The sequence below is a fragment of the Ictalurus punctatus genome, unplaced genomic scaffold, assembly GCF_001660625.3.
Source record: "Ictalurus punctatus breed USDA103 unplaced genomic scaffold, Coco_2.0 Super-Scaffold_100060, whole genome shotgun sequence".
Lineage (NCBI taxonomy): Eukaryota > Metazoa > Chordata > Actinopteri > Siluriformes > Ictaluridae > Ictalurus > Ictalurus punctatus.
In genome coordinates this window covers 792,742-816,427 of record NW_026521090.1, presented here as the reverse complement: position 1 = coordinate 816,427, position 23,686 = coordinate 792,742, and the positions used below count along the sequence as shown (strand labels likewise).

At 41.6% G+C, this 23,686-nt stretch overlaps 1 protein-coding gene and 2 non-coding genes across 3 annotated transcripts in view; all 3 read left to right on the top strand.

The window, feature by feature from the left end:
* The window catches only part of LOC108262158 (histone H2AX), a 361,614-nt gene that overhangs the window by 281,789 nt on the left and 56,139 nt on the right, over positions 1–23,686 (top strand). The window lies entirely within an intron of this gene.
* trnal-uag (transfer RNA leucine (anticodon UAG)) lies at positions 5,475–5,556 on the top strand. The gene has a single exon. It is a non-coding gene; the product is annotated as a tRNA-Leu (tRNA).
* On the top strand, positions 6,065–6,146 carry trnas-gcu (transfer RNA serine (anticodon GCU)). The gene has a single exon. It is a non-coding gene; the product is annotated as a tRNA-Ser (tRNA).

Below are 23,686 nucleotides of genomic sequence, written 5' to 3'. Positions count from 1 at the left end.
TCTTGTTTAAGATATTTTTGAGAATGAAAAGTATTGTTAAAGTTGTTATAAGCTGAGAGAGTGAGAGAGAGAGAGAGAGAGAGAGAGAGAGAGAGAGAGAGAGAGAGAGAGAGAGAGCTGCTGTGAGGAAATGCAGCTGACTGAGCAATAAATAAATAAATAATCATAAATCTGACCAGTGTGCAGTGCTGCTTAGGCAAAATATAAAGTAGTTTGGTTTAATTCTGGTCAGCGATGATTTGTTCTTCATAGCCGTCGATGTGTGATGAAGTTAGGAGTTGTGTGATTTAGGAGAAAGAGGGTGGGAAGAGTTTTTGGGGAGCCACAGATGGACATAAAAGGGATAAGAACCGTTAGAGATCAGAAAAAAACGGTAATAGACAGAAATGTGTTTTATTCTGTTTGTTGGCAAGGGGGAAAGTGAGCAGTGAGGTAAGTGTGTGATTATATGCCGTGACTAACGGTGAAGTCGTGACACTGTAACACCCGTATCGAACACCTCTACATGCAGCTAGAACGGAGATACTGAGGATGTATGCACCGTTATAGGAAGATGACAGTAATTTACCATTAACTTGTGTAAATACGTTTTGTGAAAAGGACAGTTTAGAGGGAGGATTTTCTGGTTCCTTTTACGAGACGTGCAGATGTGTCTCACTGTCTCTTCATCTCTTTTGATACAGGAACACGGAGGGAGGATACATCTTCTGATCCGCCGTTTGCTGCCGACGAGCTGTACTACAACACCGTGGAGAGTGACTACGAGGATGACGTCCACATGCCTGACCAGCATGAGGAGGAGCAAAATGGTGGTGATGAGCATGAGGTGCCTTTTAGAAGTCCTTCGAGAAGCCCGTCCCCTTTACCAGGCCTATCTGCTCTAAGAATCACACCCTTTCCTGTAATAAGCCCATCCCCTTTGAGAATCACACCCCCTTTTAGAAGCCCATCCCCTTTTTGAGATTCTCATCCCTTTTAAGAAGAACATCTCCTATAAGAGGACCAACCCCCGTGAGGAGGCTATCTCCTATAAGAGGACCAACCCCCGTGAGGAGGCTATCTCCTATAAGAGGACCAACCCCCGTGAGGAGGCTATCTCCTATAAGAGGACCAACCCCCGTGAGGAGGCTATCTCCTATAAGAGGACCAACCCCCGTGAGGAGGCTATCTCCTATAAGAGGACCAACCCCCGTGAGGAGGCTATCTCCTATAAGAGGACCAACCCCCGTGAGGAGGCTATCTCCTATAAGAGGACCAACCCCCGTGAGGAGGCTATCTCCTATAAGACCAACCCCCGTGAGGAGGCTATCTCCTATAGGACCAACCCCCGTGAGGATCTCCTATAAGAAGACCATGCACTACGACAAGCCCACCCACTTCTGTTACTCCTGCATCTGTTCCTCACGTCAGTGTCAACGTAACTTTGTGGTTAGATGTAAGTGTTGATTAGACTTAGATCTGGGTTATAATCTGTATTAAGACCTGTTATGTCCCCTCCATTTTCACTGAGTAGAGCTGAAACCTTTACAATGCACATCTGTTACATTTGATTTTTTGTTGTTGATATAATAACAATTTACTTTTTTTTTGAAGTACCATTACTTTGTTCTTTTATACTGCATGAGCAAAAATAAAAATAACTTAATTAAATAAAATAATAATAAAAAAACATCTTTTGGAGAAATGGGGTGGGCTTTATGTAAACAAGTTAAACATCTAATATTGAGTCAGAAACATGTCAAAGAATCATATTAAATCATGAACATGTGAAACATATGATACTGAATTTGTTAGAAAAACTATTTTCCCTTGCTCCCAGCGGCGTGAAACTCACTGTATAGTGTAGCGCCCCCGTGTGTCTGCACACACAGGAGGAATGAAAACACGCTTTGTCAGGGCACTTTTGAGAAAAAGTGACTTTCTAGACTGCAAATCTCACATTTTCCCCTTTATCATACATTATCATCATATAATGGATTTTAATGTAAACAATCCTATTTCGTATCATTTTACATCAGAAACCTGCAAAGTATATTATGTACAAAATGTCATATTGGAGCAGGTCACCGTCACGTATCGTGACGGAGCAGAGATAGGACGGATGCAAGTGCAGGATGAACAGTTGTTTATTTGAAAGAGGGACAGGCAGACAAATTCAAAACGTGATCCAAAACGTAATCCATAAACATGCAAGAGATCAGGCGATTGGCAAACAAGCGTACACGGGGCAAGGCAGGTATCTAGGTCGTGGTCACGGAAAACAGGGTCGATAAACAAAACAAGAAACGAACTATGACGAGGGACTGGAAGCGGATAATCCAGCGCGAACTAACTCTAAACATGGACCGTGACTATGACTATGACTATGATACGAGCTAAACTAACTCTAAACATTTAATCTTCCGCGTTGTGTGCTGGGAGGCGCGCAGTATATATGCGGACATGATCAGCGTCTAAACCGCTAGCAGCTGAGAGCAATTCAGACCCACGTGAAATCCCAGCCAATGACAGAACAGGGAGGAGACAGAAACATAAACAAAACACACGTGTCCAGATGTCATTACAGTCAACAACAGAAAAGCAGGTGCTCGCACATTCACGCTTAGAGCACGCTGCTTCAAGGGGGAATCGTGACAGAAACCCCTCCCGAGTGCCATGAGTCATCTCACTTCATTGGCGGCCCCGGCCCCCTGGGCTGAATGTCCCAAACAGAGCCAGGAAACTGCCCAGTGTTCTTGGCGGCGTAGGGAGGCTGAGCGACGACCGCAGCTGAACAGGGAGGCTGAGCGACGACCGCAGCTGAACAGGGAAGCTGAGGCTCTGAGGTTACCAGGTGAACCTTGGGCATGGGCGGAGCTTGGCTGTGCGTGTCAGCAGACTCGGGTGTCAGCAGAACTTGAAATTACATGAATTTCTCAAAATAAACAGAAAAAGCAAGCAGAAATCTGTTTTTGCCTAACAACATTACATTTCAATTGCCCAGGTGAAAATATACAACAAAACTGAAGGCATGCTGCTTAGGTATAGAAACTGTAACATACACAACACAACACCACATGAAATCTCTCTTACAAGAAATGCATAACACCATCTCTACTTGAGCAGATTATTTTTAAGTGAATGTACTCGTGCACTGCAGGCATCAGCTCCGATGTTCATGAACAGCCTCTGAATCACCTCAAAGGTGTATTTGAAGTTTGTGGGGTAGTTTATGTTACGTGCATAAAGCAATCCCATCAAGTTGACAAATGCATTTGGTACATCACCAAGATTGCGTAGAACGACAACTTCTTCCATTACAAGGGCTACATCACGGCAGTCACACGGAATAGGGTCCATCGCGTCATCCACAACTGTACTGATTCCAACAGTCACGCCCTTGATTAACTCTTCTTCAGAATCTCCCCAACACCTCTAGTACTTACGCAAACATTGATCACATTTGGAATAAAAAATAAACTATAGGCTAATGCAACCGAGGCCGAATTATGAGAAACAGAAATGATTGATTAATTGCTTAGCATTAGCAGTCTGTTAGTTCACCTCCCGATCCGAGTCGTTCTTCTTTTGTCACGTCACATTTGATCAGTTCACGTCTCAAGTTAGTTAGACATAATATAGTACTATGAAATGTTTCTGACCCAAAATATTACGAAATATGATTGTTTACATTAAAATGCAAAAGTTGATGAAAAAGTATGATAAGGTGAAAAAAGTGACATTTTATGTCTAGAAAGTCACTTTTCATCAAAAGTACAATAACAAATCTAGTTCACTTTCATCCTGTGTCCCCTTACACACTTGTGCTCTTTATCCGCTCAAAACGCTATACAGTGAACGAGAAGGCGCTAGGAGCAAAGGAAAGTGGTGTTTCAAACAAACTCATATAATCAGTTGCCCGATCTACTCCAATTTGATTCTTTTCACATATTTACACATAATATAGTACTATGAAACGTTTCTGACCCAAAATATTACGAAATATGATTGTTTACATTAAAATGCAAAAGTTGATGAAAAAGTATCTCTAAAGCGCCTGGACTCCACCAATCCACAGTCAGACAGATTGTGTACAAATGAAGGAAATTCACGAGCATGGTTACCCTCCCCAGGCGTGGTCAGCCAACAAAGATCACTCCAAGAGCAAGACATGTAATTGTCCACGAGGTCACAACGGATCCCAGGGTAACTTCTAAGCCACTAAAGGCCTCTCTCGCGTAGGCAAATGTCAATGTTCCTGAGTCCACCATAATGAGTACACTGAACAACAGTGGTGTGCATGGCAGGATGGCAAGGAGAAAGCCCCTGCTTTCCATAAAGAACATTGCTTCCTGCATGCAGTTTGCTAAAGATCACATGGACAAGACCCAAGGCTACTCGAAAAAACGTTTTGTGGACAGGTGAGACCAAACTAGAACTTTTTGGTTTAAATGAGAAGGGTTATGTTTGGGGGAAGGAGAACACCGCATTCCAGCATAAGACCCGTATCCCATTTCTGAACAATGGTGGTGGTAGCGTTGCAGTTTGGGCCTGTTTCGCTGCATCTGGGCCAGGACGGCTTGCCATCATTGATGGAACAATGCATTCTGAATAATACCAGCAAATTCTAAAAGAAAATGTCAGCACATCTGTCCGTAAACTGGATCTCAAGGGGAAAGTGGGCCGCGCAGCAAGACAACAACCCTAAGCACACAAGTCGTTCTACCAAAGGATGGTTAAAGAAGAATAAAGTCAATGTTTTGGAATGGCCAAGTCAAGGTCCTGACCTTGATCCAGTAGAAATGCTGCGGAAGGACCTGAAGCAAGCAGCTCATGTGAGGAAACCCACCCACATCCTAGAGATGAAACTGGACTGTAATGAGGGATGGGCTAAAATTCCTCCAAGCTGACGTGCAGGACTGTTCAACAGTTACCGGAAACGTTTGTTTGCAGTGGTTGCTGCACACCGAGGTCACACCAGATACTGAAAGCAAAGGTTCACATACTTTTGCCACTCACAGGTATGCAATACTGGATCATTTTCATCAATAAATAACTGACCATCTGTAATGTTTTTGTCTGGTTTCTGTAATTAGGTTCTCTTTATCTACTTTTGATACTTGTGTGAAGATCTTATGATGTTTTAGGTCCCGGTAATGAAGATGTATAGAAAGCTCTAAAGGGTTCACAAACTTTCAAGCACCACCGTAAGTGGGATGTAAGGTCATGGCAGAAGAGCTCTTCCGCAAACACAACTCCGATGTGACCGTGGAGCATGGCGTCTTAAGCCTAGACGAATCGCGTCCAAAAGACCAGGCCTTAGCTCTGTCTTCAGCTGGAAATGGTTAGATGTCTCCGCCAGAGCCGGTTAAGCGAAAGGCACTCGAGTCTCACAACAGCCCTTTTGTCGCGCCCATGCCAGATTTCTTGTTGTCCGGCGGAATGACCCGGTCACCTTCTTCCCACGGACGGGTTTACCACCACGCCGGCCTGCGGGTAGCGTGGCCGAGTGGTCCAAGGCGCTGGATTTAGGCTCCAGTCTCTTCGGGGGCGTGGGTTCAAATCCCATCGCTGCCACGGTCGTTAGCTCACGGTGGGTGATGTCTCGTCTCCAAAGGCTTTGCGCAGGTTTTTCTCCCACGCTTTCATGCTATACACCACGTAGCATGCTGCCTCACGAACGTCGCAACTCATGCCCCCCTTTTCCACAGTCGTTGTGTATATCCAGGTAAGGATAAAAGTTACATTTCCATCCATCCATCCATCTTCTATACCGCGTAATCCTACTCAGGGTCACGGGTAAAAGTTACATTTTCCAAAGAAATTTAACTCGCTGGGACGGGCAGTCCATAGGTAGTCGGTACCTAGCCGCCCAAGGATTGGATTGCATTGCGACGGCTCGACTATGGAGTTGTCCCGTTCTGTGAGACCTTTGGGCCGTCTCGCCGCATCGTCACCCTTCAGTTTATATGACGGCACAGCTCATACCCCAAGACTTGAATCAGATCTATTTGAGAAGCAGTCATCCAGCCGGCGAACATGAAACCCTCATTTGCATAGTTTTCGTTAAACGGGGCGGGCCTCGGACGAGGTGGCCGAGAGGTTAAGGCGATGGACTGCTAATCCGTTGTGCTCTGCACGCGAGGGTTCGAATCCCATCCTCGTCGCAAGCTTCTCACGTTGCCTCCTCTTTCCAGCAATGTCTGGCTTTGTTGCAGTCTGTCTCACACCTACAAGGCCTACAACCGGGAAGCTTTGTACAGGTCCCTGAGCTGGCACTAGAGAGGGTGGAGAAATGTGAAGAGCTAGCACTGTGGCTATGTGTTTCGCGACCGTGAGCTGTATTTCAATGCTTTTTGGCCACAGCTGCTGTAAGGCTCTTGCGTCTCTGGAGGTCCGTCAACGCAGAGCGCATTCCGCAGTCCAGACGACAGGGGCGAAGAACCTGCACCGAAACCTCTTTTTTGCTCCACACACCGGGATGTAATTTCATACGCGTGAGCTATGTCAGCAAGAGGTTAAGGTGATGAGCTGCCAGTCCGCTGTGCACAGCCCATGTGGGTTTGGACCCTATTTTTCTTGTAAAGACCTTGCTTAAGCGCATTCTGTAATGGAAGCGTGCATGGTGCAGACACTGTTGGCGTCTGCATGAGCAGTTAGTCTGAAGGGGAAATTAGGGTCAGGTGTTTTCAATCAACGGGATGACAATCAGGTGTGAGTGAGCACCCTGTCTTATTTGAAGAAGTGCATGGACTCCACCAATTCACAGTCAGACTGATTGTGTAGAAATGAAGGAAAATCAATCAATAAATCAGTCAGTCAATCAATCAGTCAATCAATCAGTCAGTCAGTCAGTCAGATGTTTGTTTATACTATTTAAATAGGCCCCATTTGGTGGCATCTGTTGCTTACAGCCATACCACTCTGACAAAGCCTGATCTCAGAAGCAAAGCAAAGTTGGGCCTGGTTAGTTCTTGGTTGGGAGACTGAATGGGACTACTAGGTGCTGTAAGCTTTTCATTTAGATAAGTGTTTTAAGCACTTTACTTTCTCCTGACATTGAAGAATATTCATTACTACACCAAAGCAGCCTCCAATTCCTACAGTTTTCTCCCATACATGATAGATGAACTCTAGTGCTACCTAGAACAACCTCCTGGAACTGATCAACTTTATTAAAATCCGGTGGAATTGGGCCATTTTCATGTTGTTTTTCAAGACAATTTTCATATCCAAATGTTCAGCAATTACCATGAAACAGTCCATTTCTGAAAGTCTCCGTATAACCTGTTATAGGAGATGGTGTGGAGTTCTCAAAAAAAAAAATTATTTATCCCAGGAAGTTTTCAAACAGAAACCCAGACAAGAAGTCAAGGCTTCCATGTTTTTTGACATCCTCAGAAAGATGGGTTAGCCCATGTACATTGTAGATAACAAATTCAGGACCATACAACTCACTAAAATGCTTTACAAATGACACTAGCAAACTGTGAGCAAAGTCATTAAGAATTATACAAAGAGTGGATTGGAGAGTATAAAGATAGCAACAGATAATTAAAATTGCTGTACATTGGTTATGACAGCACATCAAGAAGAAACACTGGACTTGTGTATAACAGAAACTGTCGCAATTTTGTTGCTTTCCACCTCAGTCTTTCTGAGAATTGCCTGGGTTTCCTAGCAAAGTCCTCAGGAATATAACGTCTCAAGCTAACAAGTGTGTCTGAGATTATAACACTTTGGCGAGCAGACAAAAGACAACATAAAGGCCCTGAAGCAAGCCATAAGTCCAGCAGTTTTCACATAACACCAAGACATACAAGGTGCATGTAATCATGTGGAAAGCATGATACCATGCCAATTCCTGCAGCTTTTAAAAGAGATGTTTCAGTATGATGGTCTTCATCAGACATGTTGATAAAAGACTCATCAGTCCTACGTGGGCTGTTGATCTCAGGAAAGGTCATTCTATGGTTGATGTACACACCAGACTGGATGCACTTGTCACAACCTGAATAACTGGTATGTGATTTAATTCCCTTTATAAAAGCTCTAGCTGGAGCATCACACAGGATAGATGTGACATTTAGGAAAAATTGCTTCCCATTTATGGCAAATCCCTTGCTTAACCCTTGCAGTTCACTGACTAGATCTTTCAAATTCACCAGTTTGTGATGATGGCTTTGATTTACCACAGAACAGAGCAATGACAACTGGTTTCTTAGTATAACCCTGCAGTAACCCTATAATGGGCCAAAACTACAGAGACGAACTTTTAAACAGTGGTAAGCCATCCATGTTCAGTTGAAGTTCGAATTCATACTTCTCTAGAACAATAGACCAGATTCTTTCCATGGTTTTGGACAAAGCTTTAAGAATACCAAAATAATGATATGTGCCACCAGCAACACTTTGGATATTAGATGAAGTTATCTCGTCATCTTGCACTGCAGCACCAAGATCATTTTCTCCTAAATGACTTCCAAATGAAGTGAGCATTACATTGACCTTTTTTACTGCTCTTTTTCTAACATTCCATCCATCCATAATTTTGTAATGACCTGTCTGGTGCTGGTTCCAGTGTTGACTGTCGCACATTTAAAATCTGTATCCCGTGTTTATATGTTTCTGTAAAGCTGCTTTGAGGCAATGTCTATTGTAAAAAACGCTATACAAATAAAATGGAACTGAATTGAAGTTACAGCATGGTTTTGTACAACCAAGAATATAAGTCTGTCTCCTTTTCCCTTTCCTTATCGACAGTTGGAAATGCAACATACACATACAAATATAATATTTGTACACATGCAAGACCATATAAGGCTGCTTCAGTAAAAAAAAAAAAAAGGGGGGGGGGGGGGGGGGGGGTCAATTAAAATGAAATATGCAATTACCCATTATATTCTTGGTTTTAACTAGAGATGCACCGATGTATCGGCCGATACCGAAAGGCTATTTTTCATCTATCCATAATTTAAAAATATCTGATAATCCGACAGCACAAAAACTCTAGAAATTACTCAGAAAGTATTGGCGTTTATGGCGCTTGATGATCAACCATGCTCTGTAGTGAAGGACATGGGATTTCCGCGACTGGTAAAACACCTTGAGCCTCGCTACACTTTACCGAGTCGGCGTCATTTCACATTCGTCTGCTTACCGGAGTTATACAACCGTATGACAGATCATATTCACGAGCTTCTTCATAACCACTCCGCGATGAACTTCACCACAGATGTTTGGTCTTCAGATGTAAGTCTGACGAGTACGCTTAATCTCACTGCTCAGTGGCTCCACTGTGACTTTAAACTTAAAGTCTTGCTTCATGCACAAGAACTTCCCGGTTCTCACACTTCATAAGAAACACCTGCATCGCGTTGTAAATCGCGCTGCTCGCAGGTGAACTCTCGCGATACTCCTGGGCAGAACGGGAACTCACATTCCTGCTTTTTAAAGGGCCAGCGGAACATTTTATCCCTAGATGAGAAGGACATCTGTGCATACTGCATGGACAATACACTTAATTAAGGGCTTTAATAACCAGTTTCACAATTGGAAGGTTGTCTTCTTTTTCACCTGGTTATTTATATATAAAAATATAAAGTATTTAGCATATTTGTATTGAGGTACTTCTGTTTCTAAATAAATAAGCATTATGTCATCAAATCACAAGTCTGTTTTGATTTAATGGTCAAAAGCTGTACTATTTGACGAATAACCTAAAATCACAAACATGATACTTGTAAATAAAATCATGTCATATATGCAGTTTATTAGATCCTTAAAGTAAAAAGACAGCTAAATAGTGAAAAACATAATTGTTGGATTTATATGAATGCATGACAATAACTTGCTAATAGTCCATCAACTTAATTGGCATGTGCTCCAGTCAGTGTTGTTCATGGGGAATTTATTCTACAACTTCTACAGTTGTAGTGAACTTCTACAGTGAAAAAAACCCAATCCTTTAAAAAACAGTTAATGAAGCTGAGGCTCGAAGGCGGGTCGCTGGCATAGAAAGTCTGCTGTTACCGCTGCAAGAACCAGAAGTCACTGACTGCAAAACTGTGTTTACAAGAAGAGTCACTGCAGTCATCAAAGTCGATGGGATAGAGATCTGCTGGGCTAGCGGTGTGGATGAAAGGGCTCTTGCTTCATTTTGTGCTTATTTTGTCTTCAATTCAACATATCCATCTCATTTGAAGAACACTCTGATTTTTCTTCAGCAATATGTTTTGAAACTTACTGTGGATGGTGACAAGCCTCTACCTACTCCAGTTACCAGAGTAATCAACCTCTTACAGTAATATCTGCCAAAAATGCCTCGTCTATTGTTGTCCTAAATGCTCTGGGAGAACGATTGTCAAATTAATCCAGCACATTGGTCTCATTCATGCACGAGGCAAATTTTTCAATAACTTGTGGTCTTAATGACTGTCAGAGGACCTTTTCAAAGTATGAGTCCTTTAGATGTCATATTTACCAAAAGCATAAAGACACTGTATTACAACGGACCAAGGCTGATGATCCTCAGCATTTGCGATGGTGCAATGACGATGGTGCTTTTGAAGTTTGCAATCCCCTCGGGTCTAAACGTAACAAGCAAAAACTGTGTGCAATTTACTATACAATTGGAAATATGGGTACAAAGTATTACTCTCAGTTAAAACATTCATTTAGCTTTACTTCCTTTTGTTATCATTATTATTCATACTGTGTGAAATGTCAGGATGAGTGGACTGTCCTCTCACCAGGTGAGGAGGTTGATTACCAGGCACTAGATATATACAATGTAGTTGACAAATTATTTATTAGCACTAGATATTATTGCTGAAGACAAAACAGCCCCACTTTATACTGATTTTACTCCTCACCCTTTAATCTATCTTTCTTCTTCTTCTCCTTATTGTTATTATTATTATTATTAGAGTAGTAGCCTAGTAGTATTCATCTTAGCATAGGATTAGGAAGTGATTTCTAAAAACTGTCAATCACACCTTCATGCTAACGCTGTACATGATGTCAATGGTTCACTACTCCTCTCTCTCTCTCCATAGATACTTACAGGGACCCTCGACTTTAAGTCTTTTTATTGCAAAAGCAACTGCTAAAATAATTATGTGCAGATGAAAAAAAAAAACGTATTAGGTTAAGCAAATGTTCTGAGTTCTTTTTCCTAGCAGTTTTTGTCGTGTATATGTATTTCATCAGCGCTACTATGAGTTTCTTTTTTTTTCCCTCCGGTAACAATAATATAGCCTTATTCTGTTTACTCAGAAAGACTATAACTTTATTTACAGTTCCTCTCCTTAACTTCAGTCACTTCCTCACTGAAACCTATATTCAGAATAACTCCAAAGCCTAAGGTCTAAGCCTAAGTCTCCACTCTAAATCATGTGTCTAGAACACAGGCTCTGAACTCTTATCTAACACATTTGGTGTTTTATCTGCTCTAAAGCACCCACCTCAGCTCGTGCAGGCCGCTTAATTAGCTGATGACTTGAATCAGGTGAGTTTGGTGCAGGTTCTAATTGAACATCCTCAGGAGTGTAAAGAAGCCTCTCTCTAATATCTTTCTTACCGGTTCAACTCCAACTTCATCACCACCCCAAGAAAGCACTGCATGTTAGTAGTGTTCAGGGTCAGTATATAAACTGATAGTCTATTCACACACACTAGCACTACTGCACTTCACATCCAGTATTTCCTTCTCTAATGTAGTAGGTTCATTGGTAACAGGTTTGTCTGATTAGTATTCTGTTAACAATGTCGGTGTGTTGGTTTGGAGTTGTAGTTTGTGTTTGCCATGTTTGTAGTCTGAGGTGCATTCTGGGAAACGGACTCGCTGGTTTGCTGTGACATGACAATGACACTTGAGAGTTTACTGTTCAAGACTCAGAATTACTATACATTACTATAATTACCATCAAGCTGCACATGACATTTTATGAAAGTAGTACTATGTTTTTTCTCATTTACGGGTACCTCATACAGTCAAAAGGTTATTGAATTTTAATTATTTTCTTAAAAATAAAATAAAAAAATGTAAAAACTGAGTTGTGATTAGTTGTGAAATTAGACAACACTTGCAGACTCGTCCTCTGAGGTGAAAAAGGTTTATTACAGAAAGATGGTTAATACAGCATAGAAGAAGTATCCCAGAAGACAAAAAAATTTACATGATCATTCTGTTTACAACGTTTACAGCCAGGCTCTTAATGCATGCTGTTACCTTCTTGAGCATCAGTGAATGTTTGCACCTTTTGGAATAGTCGTGTACGAGTCCCTCGGTTGTCCTCAGTGTGAAAAGATGGATCGGAACATCATATAACCGCTACTGGAAACGGCTAAAATATGCAGTAAAAGCAAAGTATGTGAAGGACCTGGAGGATTTTTCTGAAGAACAGTGGGCAGTTTAACTGCTCAGGACAAACAAGGGACTCATGAACAACTATCATAACACATAAAAAGAGTCCTGGATCATTCAGGTAACGACACACAATATTAAGAATCAAACGTGTGTAAACTTTTGAATGGGGGTAATTTTGATTAATTCAGCTATTATCTTGTGGACTATATGTAAACATCTGTTATGCCATACTGCCATACTGTCTGGATGTTCCAGTAGGAATATAAATAAGCTCCAATTAGTCCAGAATGCAGCTGCTAGAGCCCTAACTAGAACTAGAAGATACGACCATATCACACCGATATTATCAATACTGCATTGGCTCCCAGTAAAATCTCGCATTAATTATAAAATACTCTTATTAACCTATAAAGCACTAAACGGTCTCGCGCCACAATATCTAAGCGACCTTTTGGTTTTATATGATCCGCCACGCCTACTTGGATCAAAAGATGCAGGCTATTTGACGGTACCTCGAATAGTGAAGGCTACAGCAGGGGGAAGAGCTTTCTCTTATAGAGCCCCACAGTTATGGAACAGTCTTCCTATTAGTGTTCGGGACTCAGACACAGTCTCAGTGTTCAAGTCTAGGCTTAAAACGTATTTGTTTACTCAAGCCTACCCTGACTAGATTCTGTTCTACTACTTCGCAGTCATAATTATCTTTTTTCTCCCTCTCTCCTTTCGCCGAGCCCCCCACGAATTTATGGAGATACTAGAGATCCAGATCCTTTCTGCCTCTGGATGGAGCTCAAATCTTCTTTAATTCCAGACTGCTGGGACTACGGCTGCTCCTAACGCCATACAGACTTCATATAAATCCATAATGAACTCTTTCACAATATCTGTTGTTACCCAGATGAGGATGGGTTCCTTCTGAGTCGGGTTCCTCTCAAGGTTTCTTCCTCTTAAAACATCTTAGGGAGTTTTTCCTCGCCACCGTCGCCACTCAGTGTCTTGCTCAGTTGGGATAAATTCACTCCTTTAATATCTGTATACCATGTTGATATTTCTGTAAAGCTGCTTTGAGACAATGTCTATTGTAAAAAGCGCTATACAAATAAAATCGAATTGAATTGAATTGAATTATGTGAAATAGCTTATTCATGGCGGTACTAAATTAGAAACTTAGGATTTTTATGATCAATCTTATTTTGTAAAGAGTATTAAGATTTTGTAGATACTGCAAGTGGTATGTAAACTTCCGACCGCAACTGTATAGCCACCCAGCTACCAACACACACACACACACATTCAACCATTTAAAAACAGCAAGGACTTTTATAAACAATCAAAAATAGACTACAATATGTACATTTTAACAAATTAACAAAGAGTCCACAGTTAAAACACTCTAAATACCTTCTTTTTGCAAAAGTTTTCAAAAGTCTGCTCTTGCGCCCGCACTCTCGATCTGATGCCAGCTGGAGCCACCTCTTCATGGTCCCCTCAACCTCCATCTCTGCAGCTTTAGCCGTGAAGAGGTTTCTATGAACATTGGAAGAAAGCAATTCATATCGTAAGCTTATTATGAATCCTAAGCATTAATTACATTTATACCATGGTCAGTGTGAATATTGGATTCTGAATGGCTGGAAGGTGTGCATTATAACCGTTTATTGCACAGGTAGTTCCAGTCAGTTTGATCACTGTGAGCATTTCTAAATCAACGCGCAGCCTACATGCACACACAAAACACACACACACGCACAGACACTCGAGCATACAGAGACATTCGTGAACACACATTCGTACACACAGACACTTCTTGCCGGCGCTGTCTGCAACTTTGTCTGCAACAAAAAAAATAACTTTGCTGGTAAAAAGTTACATTATATTTCTCAGCAATGAGGTGTTACCATCACTGTTTGTGAAGTAATTCAACTCTCAGTTTTACTACACTACTGCTGCGCAACACTGACTATGTTTACATGGACAGCAGTAATCTAATTATTGACCTTACTCTGAGTAAGATAATAACGTGAATAAGGTGTTTACATGTGTTGCGCCACGCCGTCCGACGTCCCTCCAGAATTTCACATATCAACATACAGTTCGTCTTCGTTATGGTATAGTATACAGTTTTGGGTGTTTTTATTTAATTTTTTTATGAACGCTTTAAGCGCAGTTATTTTTTTGTCATGCTGTACGTGCAAATAGACAACTGCTTGAAGCCGTGAACTGCATCCCAAACCATGCACTTAGCGTCTATATAGTAGCCGAGATAGATGTATTTTCCCCACTACAGGCCTATAGTAGGCAAGTATGCGGATTGGGACGCAGCCGTGCTCTCTTGTTCGCCGTAAAATGTTGAGCACTGCCATGTGTGTACGTGTCCTGTCGCAAAATGCGGTGAAAACTCACACAACGTTAATAATGTGATTCAGGTGTTTACATGTCTGTAATACACGTTGATAATGCGACTAAAACAGGAGTACTACACGTCTTAATTCGATTAGTGCTTACTTCCAGTAATGACTTTAATCATGTTAAGGTAATTAAAAATTGCTGTTTACATGGTAGTTTCTTAATCAAAGTATCGTCTTAATCGGGTTAACAGTGGATTATTGTGGTCCATGTAAACGCACTGACTGACTGCTGAGAGGCACATGATGCAGGAAATTCATACATGATTAATCTCTCTGTCTCTGATAGATATCTGTCAATTCATTCAAATAAATGTAATCTCATCACACTACTTTATCTCTGTGTCTGATTTATATCGGGCAAAATTCCAGATCTTACGACCTAACTAATAGAAATTAACTGTCATTTTAAACTTCTAATCAAAGTTTGTGCTTCTAAAATCAATGACAGCTTTAACTTTATTAATTGTGGAAAGACCATGGTATAGGCGGGGTAATCCATGGCTAGGTGACGATTTGAACGAGTGGTTCATTTCCTCCACATCATGCACTAAAATCGTTTAATGTACATCTAGCCGTGGATTACCCCTTACATATCATCTGAGAGAGACAGCTAATTCTGTATGTAAACAGATATACTTACCAATCATGACCTCTCCAAGTTTGAGAGTGGCCAGTGAAGTCTTTCCATCGACTCCTGTCCAATTGAGGTTCTTTGCCAGGGAGTTAGCAATCACCCTCTTCAGTATGCGCCAGGTGCAGTCGAGCACATCCGCCCTGTCAATAAGCGCCAACCAGTTTACCCGAAACCGATGATTTTTAAAACAATAATATAATATAAAATATAAATAATTAATAAGCATGTATTGCCTTGTCAACTGTGTCAGTGCTTCTCACTACTCCTGCAGTTACCCTGCCCTGTGTGTTTTCCATGTTTTGCTCCTCTACCAAAGATTAGGTCATAACTGTTCCCTCATATCAAAGTGTGTCACCTTGAGAAAACAAACACTCTCAGTAGCTGTGTAATTGTGCAAGCAATTGTTAACAAAAAAAGGAAAAAAATTCTCACCAGTTTTTGCTTGCAATCTGGGCTCTGTTGCATCCTTTGTTCCAGACTATGCAGTTGAGGAAGATCTTGCAGGGCAGTAAATCTTCATCAATATCCAAAGACTGCACCTGGAACACCTGTAGTTGAAGCAATCTCATTGGTTTGTTGGTCCAGCACCATCTCTTATTTAGTCAACACCTCCCTCAGCATGGCTATGGTAAAGAAGTTAACAATATTTACAAATGATACACACTACAAAACTGTACAACTCCATCCTCAGTCTTATTCCTAACCTACACAAATTCCAGTAAGATGGCTGAGTGGAAATCACGGTTAATTAATACTCACAAAAGAAAGTCAATCAGAAAGCAGAAGAATACTTGGTACAGCCGATACTGAAAAAAAAAATTATTGTATCATTCTTTTTAAAATTTTAGTATCAACTTGGTACAGATACTTTTGACATCACAACTTACCAATTACAACATCCTTGAATTGCATGGATGCCAAGGATATTTTCCCATTCATTTGCAACAGATAGCTGCACAGTGACAGGGGCGGCTGTGGATCAGGTGGTAGAGCGGGTTGTCCACTAATCGTAGGGTTGGCGGTTCCCAGCCAGCATGACTCCACATGCCAAAGTGTCCTTGGGCAAGACACTGAACCCCAAGTTGCTCCCGATGGCAAGTTAGCGCCTTGCATGGCAGCTCTGCTATCACTGGTGTGTGAATGGGTAAATGAGACACAGTGTAAAGCGCTATATAAGTGCGCCATTTACCATTTTACCATTTAGTGACGCAGAAGCGGAGTCCATTCCATTCCATGGTGTTTTAATTAACGGAAGTAAAAAAAGAGATGAAGAGAAGGGTGTGGTCTTAGGAAGCAATAAAAAGAACAGGTGACTAGGTGAGAGAAAGCGGGACGCGGAAATGAGAGCCAGGTGGGAATGGCGGAACTGATGGTGTGTGTTTGCCAAAGACCATGCTAATGCTCTTACTGTGGATTATAACCTTGTGGATATTGATTCAGGAGGCTGGCGAACACTTCGGGAATATTCTGCCAAGGTGAATAAACGAGTGAGCAGAGTTTTGAGGGTTCGGAGACACATCACGGGTTTGAGATCCTTTCTTTAATACTTTTGTGGAGAACCAGTATGTTTAAATCGTTGGATGTTACTGTCTGTAAAGAACTCCGAGTGTTAAGCGGAATCTGACTGCTCTTTCCCATGCTTTCGGGTTCACGAACTCCCGTACGCCTAAATCACCGCCATTGAAGTGCAGCTTTAAAGTGAACAACTTTTTTGTTTTGGTTAAGAATTATTTTGGGGTTAAATGTTTTTTTCTGCGTTTTGTGTGTGAAAATTTTCTTTTATGAATAGAGCCTTGTTTCCTTATGGGTGCGTTTATTAATGCCACGTAGGGGAACTTTTTGGTTTTCATTATTTAGGTTTCTATGACTGAAACGATCTGTATTTTCTTATGTTTATTGCATAAATAATAATAAACTTATTTTGTAAGAATTGAGTAGCTTTATTCTGAGTGATGTCCAAATTATAAGTTATAAGTGACTGTTAATTTGAACTGTCTGGCGTCCAAACCCCATAAGGTACCACGCTACAGAGTGGCGCCCAAATGGGGACCGAACCGTAAGATTTAGAAAGTTTAGTTGGGGTACTGAACTTAACAGACTTGGACATTTGCGTTATTGATGGACTTGACCATTGTTAATTATTGTGAAATACAGTGTGTACATATATTTTCAGTTTTTCTGGTTGATGTTTACATGAAATGTATGGTTATTGAGAACATTCAGGAGTCTGTGTAACTACTTGCTGCTCTGTATTGTTTCTCTTCTTCCCTGGCCATGTCTACCCCTAACCCTTGAATCAAGCGCATCATTACTCTTGTCTTCTTGTTGAAGGAAAGAGCCAGGCTCCCACATTCAGTGGAAAAGCAGAGACTGCCTGTGATTTTGCAAGCAGCTGTTATCTGCCTTGTACCAAAAGCTCAATGGAAGGGAAACCGCTCTCAGCCTTTTTCGGGCGTAGACCTCTCGCTGATAGGTGAACTTGGCGACCAGTACTTTATGGAAAATTTTCCAGTCACGCACAGATTCTTACTGAGCAACAAAAGAGCCAGGCTTCCACTTTCTGTAGAAAACCAGAGACTCCCTTTCATTTTGTAAGCAAATGTTAACTGCTTTGCTACAAAGGCACAAAAGAAGGAAATCTGCTCTGTCCAAGGTCTCGCTTTCCGGCTGTTCCTAGAGGACCTGATCCTACGGTGATGACAACCGGTCAGTTATTAAAGCAAAGTTCAAAATTGCTAGCTTGTTTCTGCCCAGTCTCGAACCAGGGACCTTTTGCGTGTGAAGCAAACGTGATAACCACTACATTACAGAAACCACGACAGAAACACCCTTTAGCTGTTGCCTATGGTCTGCTGATGAGAAGAGCACATAGTTAAACTTTTGTTCAGCCATCTGCTTTGAAATGTGATCCATGTCTATCTCTATGAAAGACTTGGCAACAAATGCCACACATATCTCAAGATTTTCAAAATCACTGAACCTTTCCTCAGATTCCTGCCCAAGCCTGGACAGGAGGTCACAATACTCGAGTACATCCAAAACTTTGCTTGCATTTGCATGGCTTTCTTTCTATCTTTACCAATGACGGGAAGTGTTGCAATCTTTTGTTTTTCAATTGCTGAAGGTAAAATGACAGTTTTGCTTTAAATACCTTCACAGCACTGATCATATCACATATGGTTTTGTCTTTACCTTGTAACTGAAGATTGAGCTGATTCAGTTTCTCTGTCACATCAGCCAAGAATGCAAGATCAAGCAGCCATCAGACAACAGGTTAGTGTCGTCGTCCCCCCCAGTTCCATTAAAGCCGTAATTTCACTCACCAAGGAAATAAAACGGTGAAGTACCTTACTCCTACTCAACCATCTGACTTCTGTATGAAGATCGCCATACTCTGCAGAAATTTTGAATACAAATTCTTACATTCAGCCATAATCCAGTCCAGACATTCCGTCATCTGCTCCGTGCAGCACTGCTTCATACACGCTGTAGGAGAAAATAAAGAATTCAGATCATCACCATCATCAACATCATTATCACCATCATCGTCCTCATAATCATCGTCATTGTCATCATTGCCATCATTGTCACCCTCATTGCGGTCATCATCATAGTCACAGTCATCATCGTCGTCACCATCATCATAATCATAATCGTTCTGATCATCGTAATCATAATCACCATCATCGTCGTCACCATCATCGTAATCATCATCATCATCATCATCGTCACCATCATATCATCGTCATTGTCATCATCATCACCATCGTTATCATCATCATCATCGCCGTCATCATTATCTTCATCGTCATCATCATTGTCATCATCATGGTCATAGTCATCATCTATTGTCATCATCATCATAGTCACCATCATCGTCATCATGATCATCATCGTCATCAACATCGTCAACATTGTCACCATGATCATCACTCCAATGCCCTACAAAACCCTAAAAAAAGACTCAGAAAACCTCTGAAACCCTCCGAAATGCTAAAAAACTCAAAACCCCCAAAACCTGCCAAAACAGTCCAAAAACCCCTCAAACCCTCCAAACCTGAAAAAAACTCTCCAAAAAAAAAAACCCTCAAAACCCCAAAAGTTGCAGCTTTATTACAGATGTGTTGAAAATGTTTAATTTCTCAAGGGTTTACATTGGAGACCCCCTAATGGTCAAAAGTATAAAGACATGTAGAACTGCAGCACAGTAAAGCTTTACTGTGTGTAAAGGCCAAGAAGAAATAAGCAGCTGATATACACATCACATAAAGTATTTCCTGAAGGAGCCGGGCCAGACTGGGACAGAAATTGGGACAGAAACTGGGTCTCACACCCACCCGGTCCTCCCCATACACAATAATACATGTTTGATGTGAACATTAATAAAACTATTGACCTGTAGCTGCATGATTTCATGTACAGTGCTGCTGTCACATGATTAGCTGAGTGTATATGGGCCATTGTTCCAGTGATACAATAGAGACTATAATAATTAGAAAATATATTTATAATTAAAATCTACAAGTTAATATAGGAAATTTAAGTAAGACTAGTGAATTTAAATTCAATTTGCATATCCCTCATCAAAAAAAAAGTTGAGCAGACACGACAGTACGTTTTTTTATCCATGAACACGCATATGTACATAAAAGTAATCAGATCTCTACACTTAAAGGTCGTAAACCCTGTTACCTCAGTGTCAAGCCTGTTACCCTTGTGTAACCAGTGTTACCTCAGTGTCAAGCCTGTTACCCTTGTGTAAACAGTGTTACCCTCACGTCAACTATAAAGTTTGTATCTCCATGTGGTATTCGTGTACTGTGAAGTATCTGGTGTTAAATTTTGGGAAAATGAAGAAAACTAAAGTACAAGTTACACTCTAAACACAAGCTCCATTAAATCATCTTCAGAGAAATGCTGTTACTACAGACTTCGTATAGTAACTGATACTCTAGATAAATATCCCCGCTCATGCCAAGGGACCAAGTGGACACACACATTCATGATAAAAAGAGACTTTATTTACAGTTTGCATTTTCATATCACTATAATTCGATTAAAATTACACCTCTTATTTAACAGTTCAGATCAGTAGTTCATAGAGTACAGAAGATACCAATAAGGCCACATTGTGAAGCACACACACATAAAAGGACACATTTTGATATTTTGTAAAATAGTTAGTAAAATTAGAATAATTTTAAGATTTTTTTTTTTTTTTTTTTTTTAAATAGCAAGCTTTTTGTGCCAATTGACAGGCGTGTCTGAGTCAGTGAGGGCGGAGCTTAAGTATAATCTGAACTGTATAACATCACCACTAGCTTCTGTTTTTATTTCTTTAGTATTTGTGGGCATAAAAGCCTGCCTATAATTAAACAGTATAATAGTTTAGTAATATCAGCTGTGCTAGCCCGTCACCTACCCACAGCACTAGTTAACATAGCGAACATTAACGTTACCTACCCAGCAGTCGCTATACAGCATTAAATAGATGATCAAGCTGAACAAGTGGAAAGAAAAGCTAATGGATGTCACATGATTAAGTTGAAAAAAAATTCACATAAGCTCCACCCATACTGAACCAGGAACACCTGTCACATGGCAAATTCAGTATATACTGACTGTGTGTGCGAGAAAGAGAGAGGTAATGCAACACATGTCCAGCAGAGGGAGCTGGTGAACTATGTGTTTCTCCAGTACACACACCCCAGAGATAAAAGAGAAGAGAGATTTTCCTCCCATTAACCACAGCATGAGGTCATTCATTAACTCACACACAGAAATGAAATAAAATGCATTTTTAAATCCAAACCTGTGACTGTAAATGTATGTATAGTGTATGTGAACATGTACGCATGTGTGTGTGTGTGTGTGTTTACAGTCACAGTGTGTTTTGCTGGTCTCCTAGCTGCGAGTTTCACTCTCAAAGGCGGGCTTATCGTAGTGCAGTGGCACTTCAAACACACTGCCTCCAAACCTGCAAGCCAATCACAGCACAGGGTACAGCCATTGAATAGAGCCTCCATATGGAAGTGTACCTCTGCACTGAGGAGCATGCCCTCCTAAACAGTTAGGGCAGCTACGAGAAAACAGGTTCCCAGTCCATCACTGATTGCAGAAATACATAACCAGAGCCATCTCTCCCTACAGCTCTTGCCTGGCGTCCCACTGAAGATAAGCGGGGTTGAGCCTGGCCAGTACTGGGAGACCTCCTGGGGAAAACTAAGCTTGCTGATGGAAGTGGTAATAGTGAGACCAGCAGGGGGGGCTCACCCTGTGGTCTGTGTGGGGTCTAAAGCCCCAATATAGTGACGGGGACACTACTGTATAAACAGCACTGTCTTTTGGATGAGACATTAAACTGAGGTCCTGACTCTCTGTGGTCATTAAAAATATAAATCACCATGAAACCTGCCCTGGATCTCCACAGGTCAACTCAGTGACAAGACCAAGACCAAAAACTGTCAGCCACTGTGAAGAACACCGCTGCTGAGCTATTCCCATTAGATGGAGAAAAGTATTAGAACAGCAAGGGCAATTATTTTTGGTTTGCTATATACGGGAAACATTTGGGCTTGAGATCAAATGATGAATAGTTGATTAACAAATTTAGATGTAAATATTAGGAAATTAAATTATGGTCAAACAACTTAAAATATGGCACCTTGTGTTTAAACCTACCCATTTTTCAAATGATCGAAAATATTGGAACATGTTTGGAATGTCCTTAAAATGACCGACATATCTCAAACCCAAATGTCTTCAGTGTATAATAAAAACAAATCCTGGGCTTCAGAGGGAACTGTATTGACAGACCAGCGCATGTCCTGACACCATGTTTCCATCCAACCCAGGACAAGAATATCAGCGTTCTCACAGACCTTATGGCCTCTCGTCAATTGAGCCACAATCTTGAATCTTTTTGTGGTCATGCTAGTATGTTTAGTCCAAATACAGGTGTGTGCTTCCAAAATAATACACCCCCCCACCCCACACACACACACAGTGAACAAACTAGCTTATTAGCAGCAGCTTCTGGAATTCAGCAAGGCAGGCTGAAACACACGAAGGTGAGAAGTGCACACACACACACACACACACACACACACACACACACACACACACACACACACACACACACACACACACACAGTGTGTGGTCAGCAGGACCCAGCTGCTCTGTTGCATGCAGAGATTCATATCCAGAAAAGGCAGCATCGCTGTGTGAGAGACTCGGAGTTGGGGTGTATGCTGGAGACTGAGTCACAGTGTGTGTGAAAGTGCTGCTGGGAAACGAATGCAAAGCAGAAGTGACCGTCTACATGTGCAGCTCCTCAACATCCGTCTCTAGAGAGATGAGAAACTCTCATGAATCCATTTACGCACACACCTCACCTCTACTCTGAGGGATTTGAGGATGACACACGTACATCGGGCAGGTCCTGTGATCCATCAGCCATGGCTCAACACATGCCTTATGGAAGAAGTGACCACACAGACAAACAGACAGACAGACAGACACACACACACAGGGTAAGTCTTACAGGGTTTCAGAATGTAAAGTTTCGAGTCCAGAGCTCTGAGGTGTACACTGGCACACGCTCATGAGTACAGTCACAGCTGCAGGATATGGAGGAGGAAGAGGAGGAACCAGAGACGAAAGAGGAAATATGAGAGGAGTGGGAGGAGCCAGAGGACGAGCCAGAGCCTAGTGAACACATGGTTGAGTGCGAGGAGGAAGAGGAAGGTGATGGTAAAAAGCTTCACTGACGTTCAACTGGCCTCTAGTGAAGTTGTGCATCAGTGTGCAGCCACTGAAGTGCAGAGTCCAAATGATGTCACACATCAAGAGGAATCGTTTGATTCACTGGTGCATTCTGGGAAACAGTGTTTGTCTGAAGGGAGGAAACAGGAAGCACTGGACTTTTTTCTGAAGGCCACTGACATTAACACTGGAGACAGTGAGATACAACTGCTCATCAGCTTACTGTACAGACACTCGAGGCACTGACACACACACACACACACACACCTGCTCATCATCCAACCATACAGACACAGTCACTGACACACACAGTGTGTGGGTGGGTCTTCCAGCTAAAGTGGTTTAGAATTAGGCCTAGATTTGAGGAATGCTGTATGGTGCGTGCTCTATGGCATATGAGGAGTTTTGTACATCAAAGCAAGCACTGATCATGTTTGGGGACACAAGCTCCGCCTGCTTGCCCTTTATGTATGTTATACAACATGGCTACATTTTTTTGACTTTTTCTTCAATTAAAGCACTGAGATGAA